This window comes from Athene cunicularia (assembly GCF_003259725.1).
Source record: "Athene cunicularia isolate RWA chromosome 1 unlocalized genomic scaffold, athCun1 chr1_part1, whole genome shotgun sequence".
Taxonomy (NCBI): Eukaryota; Metazoa; Chordata; class Aves; order Strigiformes; family Strigidae; genus Athene; species Athene cunicularia.
In genome coordinates, this window is record NW_020799091.1 from 28,306,052 (window position 1) to 28,316,786 (window position 10,735).

Sequence of the window (10,735 nt, forward strand, 5' to 3'; positions counted from 1 at the left end):
TGAATATGAGCCAGCAATGTGCACTCACAACCCAGAAAGCCAACCGAATCCTGGGCTGCATCAAAAGAAATGTGGGCAGCAGGTCAAGTGAGGTGATTCTGCGCCTCTGCTCAGCTCTTGTGAGACCCCACCTGGAGTTCTGTGTTCAGTTCTGGGGCCCACAACATAAGAAGGGCATGGACCTGTTTGAACAAGTCCATAGGAGGGCCACAAAGGTGATCAGGGGGCTGAAGCACCTCCCATATGAGGACAGGCCAAGAGAGTTGGGGTTGCTCAGCCTGGAGAAGGCTCCAGGGAGACCTTATAGCAGCCTTCCAATACTTAAAGGGGGCTACAGGAAAGGTGGGGAGGGACTCTTTATCAGGGAGTGTAGAGATAGGATGAGGGGTAATGGTTTTAAACTGAAAGAGGGTTGACTTAGATTAGACAGAAGGAAGAAATCCTTTAATGTGAAGGTGGTGCAACACTGTTACAGGTTGCCCAGAGAAGCTGTGGCTGCCCCCTCCCTGGCAGTGTGCAAGGCCAGGCTGGACGGGGCTTTGAGCAACCTGCTCTAGTGAAATGTGGCACTAGATGGCAGGGGGTTGGAACTAGATGATTAAGGTTCCTTCCAACCCAAACCATTCTATGATTTCTAAAAACCACATGAAAATAATTGGCCAAAAAGAAGAGACCCACAGAGAACCTCTACAAGCACTTGGACTGAAAGTGGGACTGTGATATGAGCCTATATGTTATTATGTTCCCTGACACCCACTGTAGGGGGAAGGAGCTCTACCACTTCAACAGGGATAATGGCTTCAACACCAGTTTGTCTCACTCATTATACAAATCCACTGGGCTTCAGTAGTCCTGATGTTCAAGCAATTCCTTACTGACATTAAGAGCATGCTCATTTTCAGGGCATGAGGCTGGAGATGGGGACCCCAGGGCTTCACCCCATTGAGTCAGCGGTCATCTAACCACTCTCTACTGACTTCTTGGACTTTATTGATGTCAATCCTACCAGGTGTCTGCAGTCAGGAGGCATTTGTGGAGGTGACCCAAGTGTCAGGCTCGTGAGACGAGCTGAAAAATAAGAAATGTGCAGAAGAAAACAGGGGACCTGCAAAAATGCGGCAGAAGAGAAGATGGAGGGATGCAGGAGGTTGGTACTTTGGTCTCACTCTGCAAAACTTGCAAGGACTTCTTGGTGTGGAGTCATATGAAGGGAAAGTGGGTGGCCCTAAAGACACAGTAAAAATGAGATTACCTCACCTACCAAATTCTCAGTCATCCTCCACTTATAACCACTGCCAGGAAGTATGAATAACCACTCTAAATTTAAATAGAACAAAAAAGAAAATAATATACAGTGTGATTAGTCCACGAAGAAACTATGAATTTGCTCTTTTCATAATTAAAAGTGACCCAGCATGTTTTCCAGAGCAATCATCTCTTGTTCATGGAATAGAAGGCTATCTTCACTGCCCGTGTATGCAGAGTGTGCTGCATTATCTGCCCAGATAATTGCATTGTTTTTCCCATTTGGATGAAATTACATTTTGTGAGAGTGACAAAGTAATTCCCCAAGAGCCAGTTATTTTTTCTGCTTAGAAAATATAATGTAAAATTATTCCATTCATGGAAGAATTGAAATGCTTTAACTACCTACTTGCTTGTATTTTGTAAATTATGGAAGAAAAAAAGTTCATTGCCACTGTCAGCATGAGATGAATGTTTCACTGCAAATGACCAGGGCTGACAAAATTTCCACTCCAAGCCCATTCGAGTTCAGCTTGGGACATGCCTTACAGACTTTTGTTTTGCTGTGCAGAACCAGTACACTGCTACGGCTCAGCTAGCGCTGTGCATGCTTTGACCTTCAAACCCAGATTTCTAGATATCTTCAATCTTGGATATTTTTAATGCATTTACTTCATATGAGAAGTATCATTAATATCTGCATCTTGAGAGTTCTCCATCAGATAATGTCTGAACTGCAGCTCTCCAGGACCTATCTGGAAAAAGACTTCACCACTTTTAATACCTCGCAACACAACTTCTTCACATAAATTAGTGAGAGTAAATATTATGCAACATAAGTATAGGTGGCAGGAGTGAGTTTGCAGGCAAAAGCCCCCATGAGTCAAACTTTCCCCCAGCTACCACATGAAATCATGCTGATAAAGGTGAGATTGCATGAATGTTAATGAGATTCGGCTCATTAGCAGCTGAGAGAGTTTTTCTCAGACATAAGTGTGGTCCCAGATCTGAAGTCCATTAAAGCCTTTCAATCACTCTGGTTTGGCTTTAAGAAAGAACGGCAGTTTCTGGTGTTGAGTTTGACTGCATATATTGAAGCAACCCAAGTCACTGAATTGTCAGCACTGCTTCAATGGAAACAAAGAAGGAAGCAGAGCTGAAGGGATTTCTGAGAAATGTCACAAACCAGTTAACTGGACAGGAATTGAACAACCTATCAAGCAATAGGGAAAGAGGCTGGTTCCTAGAGATATGCCACATACGGCCATTTCGTCAATACACCATCTTTCAGTCTTCCAGTAATCAGATCCATACATAAGGATTATGCTACTGGACAAGAAAAAATACATCCTTTAACAATGTTCACAAATTAAAGGCATAATCAAAGTAAAAAAAACGAATATTTTTGTTGCTGTACCACCATGCGCAACAGCTAACAACTACAACTTAATAATGTATTGTTTACTGTGCCTATATACTGAATCTCAGCAAGTCTAATTTCGTGCTAAAATCATGCCTTTTATCAGCTAGAGAAAGAGGAAAATAGCACTCTCTTTTTCATGTTTCAGAACAAAAGTATGAGCTTTGAAGTTCTGCACTTGTGAAAGAAACTGTCGTGGCCCGTTAAAACGAGCTTTTGGTACCGAAAAGGTTAACTAATTTGGTTTCCCCGATAAGTTTATCTATGATCAGAACTGAGTCATACAGAAAATACTCCTACAAGGTTTGACCTTTTACTTGTATCCCACACTGAGATAATATTATACTTAAAATGGATATCAATAAGAACTTTGTTTTAAAAAGTATATTTAAAATAAATTACTTTTAAATAACAGAAACTGTTTTCAATTAGCCCTGTTAAAGGAAATCAACTAGAAAGTTATGTATGCTTTTTTATTTTCTTTATATAAATTATACCCAGGAGTCCTATGATAGCAGCACTGTACAAACTATGCACTACCTTTATATTTATTTCTTATCAAAATAAACTTAACAAATTAGATTTGTTTTTACAGCACTTTATATCCAATAATGACAATGTTGTATTGGTCCCAGGATAAAAACAATGAAAGTAGCAGCTGAATGGTATTTTTATTAAGAGTTAACAAAAATGTCTTGTGCAAACAGAGTGTATAAAGAAAATTAATTCCATAATTCCTCATGATGAAGGCGTCCTTCTCTTTTTTTCTTTTTTTCTCACAATATCAATCTCATTTGGAAGGATCATTTTGAGGGGAAAACTTTAAGTTTTAGCATGACTTACTCAGCAAAATGATATGGCTGAACTTAAACATTGCTGACTGCTAGGATTTAATATTAGGACCTGGCAAATGTTTTGATAACTTAATACTTTTTAAAAGAAAACTTGTTTGTTACTGAAGATTTTGGGAGCCCAGAAGAAATATAATCTTAAAAATAACAGAACTAAAGATCCAAAGAGATGTTTCTTCTTTTTCCCATTTTTTCCATTTCCTCTACCTTGAACTGGTTCCTCCATGCTAACATTTCAGAGGCCTTTTTTTTGGTGGCAGATTCAAATATCTCAGAGATATTCACCATACAACTCAGCAAGAGTCCACGTTTTCCTCCAGCAGTGGAAAAATGGCAGGGCTAATAGTCTGGGGTTTGTTACTAAAAATGAGTCCTTATACAAAAAAAAAAATCAAACATTGTTTAGAACATGTGGTTTGCTGCTATTAAGTTAACAGTGGAAAATCTCATTACTTTTAAAGTTAATTTTATTTTGTGGTGGGATTGTTCTCTAGGCTGAAGCAGATTTTCTCTTAAGCAGAGCCTCTAATCCTACCTTACAGTCTTCTGTTCAGCAAGTCACTCTTTGCATAGCTTGACTAGATAAATATTTTAAGTCAAAATGCTGAATTAAAAGTAAAACAAGAAGAAAGAACTTTTTCCCACATGTGCCTCTGGGGCTGCTAGCAGGCATTCGTGTGCCATCTTCTCCAGCTCTTGCTCTGACTAGAGAAGTTTTCCAATAAATATCTTGGGTTAAAGGTGCTCTTTGAGAAGTGCTAACAAAGTTTCTACCTCTAACAAAAGATTAGATGCTGCTGAGCGCTCCCATGGGGTAAATTTGAGGTTGGACAAATTGTGATGCCAGCTCCATGCAAGAAGCACCATGGAGATGTAAGAAAGGTGTAACATGGTTTGATGGACCAAGGGTTCTGAGAATCAAAGCAGTCAAACAGAAAAGAAAATAGAAGACTGTAAAGGTTTCTAGTCCAGGTTTCTTTTCAAGTTTTGGAAGCATCTAATCTGACTTCTGACTTTTCATTGAGGCTATAATGATTTACCATAACAGAGAACCAAATCTGCAATACGAGGGGAGAATAACCCCAAGGCAGAAGCCTTGCTTACAGCCTGTGTGCTGTATATGCATATATATTTTCTACTTAAAAGTTACTATGACTCAATTCTGAAACTCTCATGGTTTAAAATACCAAGTGAGATTCAGAGTCACATAATATTTGTGTTCCACCAAGAGCCCAATGGTTTCTTTGGGTAACATATGCTCACACCATATAAAATTCACTCTTGTGCAGAGGTGAGCTATTATATTATAAATTCCACTCACAATAATCCGCATGTAACTCAGTCTGTGAGCTGTATTTTAGGACACACTTAAGCCTTCAAACTCAGCCATTCCACTTTCACTCTGCACTTTCCTAGGTACCAGTCAACACAAAAATTTGACATATGAATAAGCAAAATATATGCACACAAGATCGCTGATTATCTGGTACTAATTTTTTTTTTTTTCTGAACATCTCTCTATAGCTCTTCTCAACAATGTGGCCAAATCTCCACCTAGAAGCTGACTCACGTAGCCCTATTGCTGCTGAGGCCTTGCTTCACCATCAGTGATAATTTTGGAAGCTCAGGAGTTCAGTCCCTCACTATTTTGGGGGAAAGAAAATGTATCAGCTGCCCAGCAAACAGAGAGGCCCTGATCAGTCTGAACTCTTACACACTCAGCGATGCTCTGCTAGAAGTATCTCTGTCTCAGTGCAGTTCATAGGTTTGTTTCAAGCTACTTCCACTAAAATTTTACAGAAAGTGAAAACAGAGCAGAGGATTGTTTATTGTTTCACTGTAAATAAGAGTACCTCAGGAGGAGGGGTCTGATCTTCACAAGGGCATGAGCACCTGCAGCTCCCATCCCAGTTAGGAAGAGCAATAGGTATTCAGCATCTCTGAAATACCAAGCTTTGAACTTAAAACACGGGAATTCTTAGCTGACCTCCCAGAGGTAAAGTGATTCCTGCCATTTGGGGAGTGGGTGCTATTTGGAGCATTGTTAGAGATTTAGGAAAGGAGTTCACAATTGGGTACAACTACAAAAACCATACAGACTGGGATCTGGGGTAAGACCCAAATCCCTTGTTTTACACATGAACAAAAGCTAAACGTAACTAGCCCGGGACTGAGAAAATTTTGTCTCTTGGCAGATGTTTAAAGTATCAGCTGAGATAGAGTGAGCAAGACCTTGCTCAGATGGAGAGTGATGATTTAGAGCTGCGGCATTCATCTGTACCACGCGGTAGTGAAACCAACTCATTTTTGACATCTCACACATATGCAATTGAAAAGTGAACTTGCAAAAAGGGGTTATTTCAAGAGCTGAGTAGAAGTAGGTTGTTCATTTTGCAGCGCTTTTGTGTTAACTTTCTTATGTTTTGCTATAAGCAGTTCTATACCCCAGGAGTTTTGCTTTGAGTTTTAGCTTCAAACAAAGCAAAACTGATTGTAAACCACTGTATTCTGACTTTTCATGTTGAAACTATATCTCACACAAAAAGTGTCAAAAGCCAAAGTGCAAAGCACTGGTAGCCTGGGGTTTAGCTCAGCCCACGTTCAAACCATCAGACTGAGGGTCAGAGACAAGCTTTGTCTACGTGCAGTGATGTCAAGACCTGACTCTTCGGTGTAGTCCCGTGTCTGCATGAAACTACTCAAAACCACCCAATTTTATGTAGTTTCTTCCAGGAATAATAGGTGAAGCCAACCCAGAGTTGTCAGATTAAACTAACTTTAAATAGTGGCAAATTAGTCATTGTTATTTTTAATAGATTCAGTTTTAGCTAGGTCCAATAAAATTATTTTAAAGGTTTGCTTAAACAGAAATCCAGAGATACAGATAGCACTGTTTACTGATGGATGAACTCTATTTGCCTATCTTTATCTTAACAGACATGATTTGTCAGAAGCAGTATGGTAGTGTCCAGAAACACCTTCCTGGAGGAAGCTTTGAAGAAACACCTACTTAAACATACTTTTATCCTTTATTTTATCCACTTTGCACATTTATTTTCTTAGTAGCCCTTCAGCCCAATGGTTAACACATTGAATTTTCATTCTTAATGGCCACAGAAAATCATTTCTGTCTAATTTACAACAGCACTTATTATCATATTTCCATGGTCATCATTTAACTTTCCACTACATTAATAACCAAGACCAATTTTACCTAGCAAGCAATCTAAACCCTCTAACTTGACAAAAATACTGTGTGCTTATTTCTCTTTCTAACCATCAAAGAAGGTCCCTACGACAACTCTGGGTATCAGCATTTTTCCTGTGTGATTCACTTACACCAAGTAAACCCTCTAGACATACATTCTTCCTTTTTTTAAATTTCTGCTTAACGAATAGGATCAACAGGTCCCCTTCTCCGTGGGTGGTGATAATGTCAGTGCACCACTGTCCAAATAACCTTTCTCTATAGGGAAATGCTAACATTTAATTCTTTAAATTTAAACCACATGTATTTTGGTCTCATAACTGCACTCTGTATTAACCGCCTTTTGTTATTAATTTGTATCACTAAAAATCTTAATGAAACCAGTTATTTAAATTGGAAATGTTAAGTGCAGTAGACATCTAAAATTCATGTATGAGCTATAATACATCAAAATATTTAAATAGTAACTAAATATTTTACCTAACCACTGTAAACACATTTTCAGAATTAGTAATGACACAGCCTCGCATATGTTCAGTGTAAAGCCGTGTCTCAGAATGGCTGTTCTTTTTAGCCCATTTCAGGGAACATAAGCAATGGCTTTTGAATGGTTTCTATCTCTTACCTTCATCTTATACAGAAACAAAAAGTGTCATTTAAGTGCTGTCTACATGAGACCTCCACCAAGGAGAGCAAATTATGTGTGGGTTGACCACATCCAGTTTTCCTCCTGGTACTCTCTGGAAGAGGCACTGCCACTGTATACATTCTTTGCATACATTGCCATAGGGTGACCACAAATATACAACTGCCAGTGGAGTAAAAACAGTGGTATTTGGGACAAATACTCAGGGACTCCTTGTTCAAACTACACAAACCACAGCTGGGATAAAGTGTAACGGTTTCCCCAGACTGAATTGTTCCTCAGTAAAATTTAACACAACTGCAAATATTAAAAACCTAATAGACAGATTAGCTCTGAAACCACAATTATATTAAAAACTAGGGGGGGTGGAAAGACTGTATAAAATTTTAAAGTGTTTTCCCTAACATCTAGAAATGAAATGGTTTACACATATGATTTAGATAATATTTACTTAGTTCTATACTTATAGTCATTATTTTAATTACACATTCCACATTTCATCATATAGGTATGTTATTTAATACATATAAAGCTGTAAACATTCATGTTGCAGATAACAGTTTAGATACAATCACATTATCTTCTGAACAGCATTTTTAAAAACATGTACCACCTCCCAGGTATAAATTCATGCTGCCTTTCTGAATTCTGGAGCTTCATAAACTAAATATTTCACTACCCAGAATACACTTTAGTCCCCTGGACTAACATTAATAAAAGGAGATTCTTTTCCCAGTCTGGCTGGGGGAGCTTAGTGGGGCTGGTAAATTAGGTCAAAAATAACAGTGGTCTGAGATGGTTCAAAAGATACTCGGTGGGCTTGGTCGCAAATTTCAGGGTGCTTAGGTCATAGCTCTCCATAATGCACATTCCTTCCCATTTCACAATCTTTCAATTAATTCCCAGTCCATAAACATTTATCACATGCCCTCGTATTCGGTAAAACCATTATAAATGCCATTATACCCTTCTTAAAGGACAAACCATTCCCAGGTCTCTGTAGGAGTCTTCCTCCACCTTCATTCAGGCTCAGATTCCCAGTGATCAGTGGAATGAATGACACCAAGAGGGTATCTGTTTCTTGTTTTAAACAACCATCTCAGCCATGCCTTGGGGGTTCGTCCTGAAAGAGATTGAGAAAGACTTCAAAAAAAAGAGAGTACATGAAAACAGTTCTGCTTCATTAGCAAAATTATAAAATTAATATTGCACGCTACTAAAGCAGATTTTACAATTGCTCTGTAAGTCACCCTACATCACGTCTTTTTTCCGTAACAATTTCTTTTTTTTAAACTTCTGCAAAAGTAGTCCAAATTCCTATTGATCATAAAGCTACTGACTGATTTTAAAAAAGCTCATGAGAAACTGTTCTCTGCCTACAGAATCCTAACTAATGCCTGCAGTGAATTTTATCCAGAATTTGCTACCTTCCAATAGCTTTGAGTTATATATTTTATGCATATACAATAAATAATTTTACATATTATATACAACAAATTGTTCTTGTTACAGAACAATTCAGTAATCCTTAACCCTGCACTGTACAACTCATATATAACTACACTACCTAATACATTCAAGGTTTTTAACTTCCCTGTGATTCAGTAGACCATCAAAAATGGTCCTGATTAACATAGGCTTCTAACTGCCTGTGTAATTAATGCAAGTATTTCTCTAATTCCCTCTATCTGAGTGCCCTGGTACCTGAAATTACTGCTTTCTTCAGCAAAATTAGTTTGCTGCATCATGTCCAAAACTGAGGAATTAAGCTTACTTTTGCAAGACTCCCAACAGTTTTGAACATCAGACCGCTACATTCCTGATACGAAGCCCCAGATTTCTGGCCAGGACCTTTTGTGGTGCATACCCTCAGCAATAGCAGCTCCCAACTCATACACAGGTTCAGCTCAGCCACCATAATTCAAAACAGACTTTTGATAGCATCCTGTTAAACACAATAACTCTGTACTTGTTAGATACAAAATTACTTTCCTGCCTCTATGTCTTGTTAAACTTAAATAAAACACCTTAGATGGAATTACCTTCACAGCTGTGCTATATTTAATTTTGTTAAGCATTTGTAGAGGCATTATTATCTTTTACAACATTTATCTAAAGGAGAAATTCAGATGCTAAAAGAAGGTACCTAATGCCTGCTGGAATACCCTGGAGTATCCAGAATATCTGTGCAGGGATGGCAGAGATGATGTGGGTCCTACAGGAGATCTGCACCTTTAAACTGGCAGTGAGAGGCCAGGCGGAATCCACAGGGGCTGTAAAATGACACAGAAGGTCTATGTTTAGGCACATGCATTTCTTCTAAAATTAATAAAATAAAACACTAAAATTAAAAAACAAAAAAAGACTAAACAAAATTTTATATTATTTCATTTAACTAAAAACATATACAAAAATTGTAAGAACTCCAAAGAAATAATACTGTCTAAATCTCATACTTTACTGTATAAAAATCTGTTGGAGATCATCACCACTTGCTATCTAGATCCTATAAAAATAAAGTGCAGACTTAACTAGTCACATTCACAATACTTTTATACTTTCTGACTTCAAATTTAAGAATACTACTACATTTTCAAAGTTAAATACTCAAAAAAAGTCAGAAAACACTAATACAGGCTTCTTGCAAACCCAAGACTACAGCTTTTAGCTATTTTACAGTGAAGCTTTTAATTCTAAATTTATATACTATTTTTCCTCATTCAGCAAGTTGATACTGTTCATGAGAAAAGCATTGTGACATTCATAGTTAAATAACATCTTGAAAAAGATATGGCTGCAAACAGTACAACTATTTTACATCACCTTGTTGCAATTACAAATTCTAAAAATGTAAAATTAATTCCTGTTTTACTATGCTCCTCGCTGCCAAGCCTTGGGGCTTGTTCTTGTGTTTTCCCTCAACCAAATTTCCCTTTGATTCCAGGAAGAGTTTTAATGAAGCATCATATCACAGTAGCAAATAGTCCTTTGTAGCAGCACTTCTAGAACTGGCTGAGGAGAAGATAAACCTTGCTGAACTAGTCAACTGGAAGATGGTCACAATGAAGATACGAGAAAGGTAGATACGATGTTAGGATGTATCAGGTGAAGCATTTCTAGTAGGGTGTAGAAGTGTTGTACTATTGTTGTATGCAAGGCAATAGTGAAGGATGCACACTTCTGTTTGCCTTTATTTTTAAAATGTCAATTTAACTTAAAGTAATGCTGGGGGATGGAAAACTAAGCTTATGAAAGAAAAGCGTGTAGATTGTATTCATTCAGTCTAGGATGTTTGGGCCGAAATTTTCAGCTACATGTTGATGCAAATTGTAGGGGAAGGGACTGCATATCCCCCCCCCCCCCCC

At 38.0% G+C, this 10,735-nt stretch overlaps 1 long non-coding RNA gene across 1 annotated transcript in view; it reads right to left on the reverse strand.

Moving 5' to 3' along the window:
• Positions 1-7,927: 7,927 nt before the first annotated feature.
• The window catches only part of LOC113481584, a 6,145-nt gene continuing 3,337 nt past the window's right edge, over positions 7,928-10,735 (reverse strand). The window contains exons 2-3 of the long non-coding RNA XR_003398703.1: positions 9,517-9,643; positions 7,928-8,493 (exon numbers count right to left, since the gene is read on the reverse strand). This is a non-coding gene — a long non-coding RNA (uncharacterized LOC113481584). The remainder of the gene's footprint in view (positions 8,494-9,516; positions 9,644-10,735) is intronic.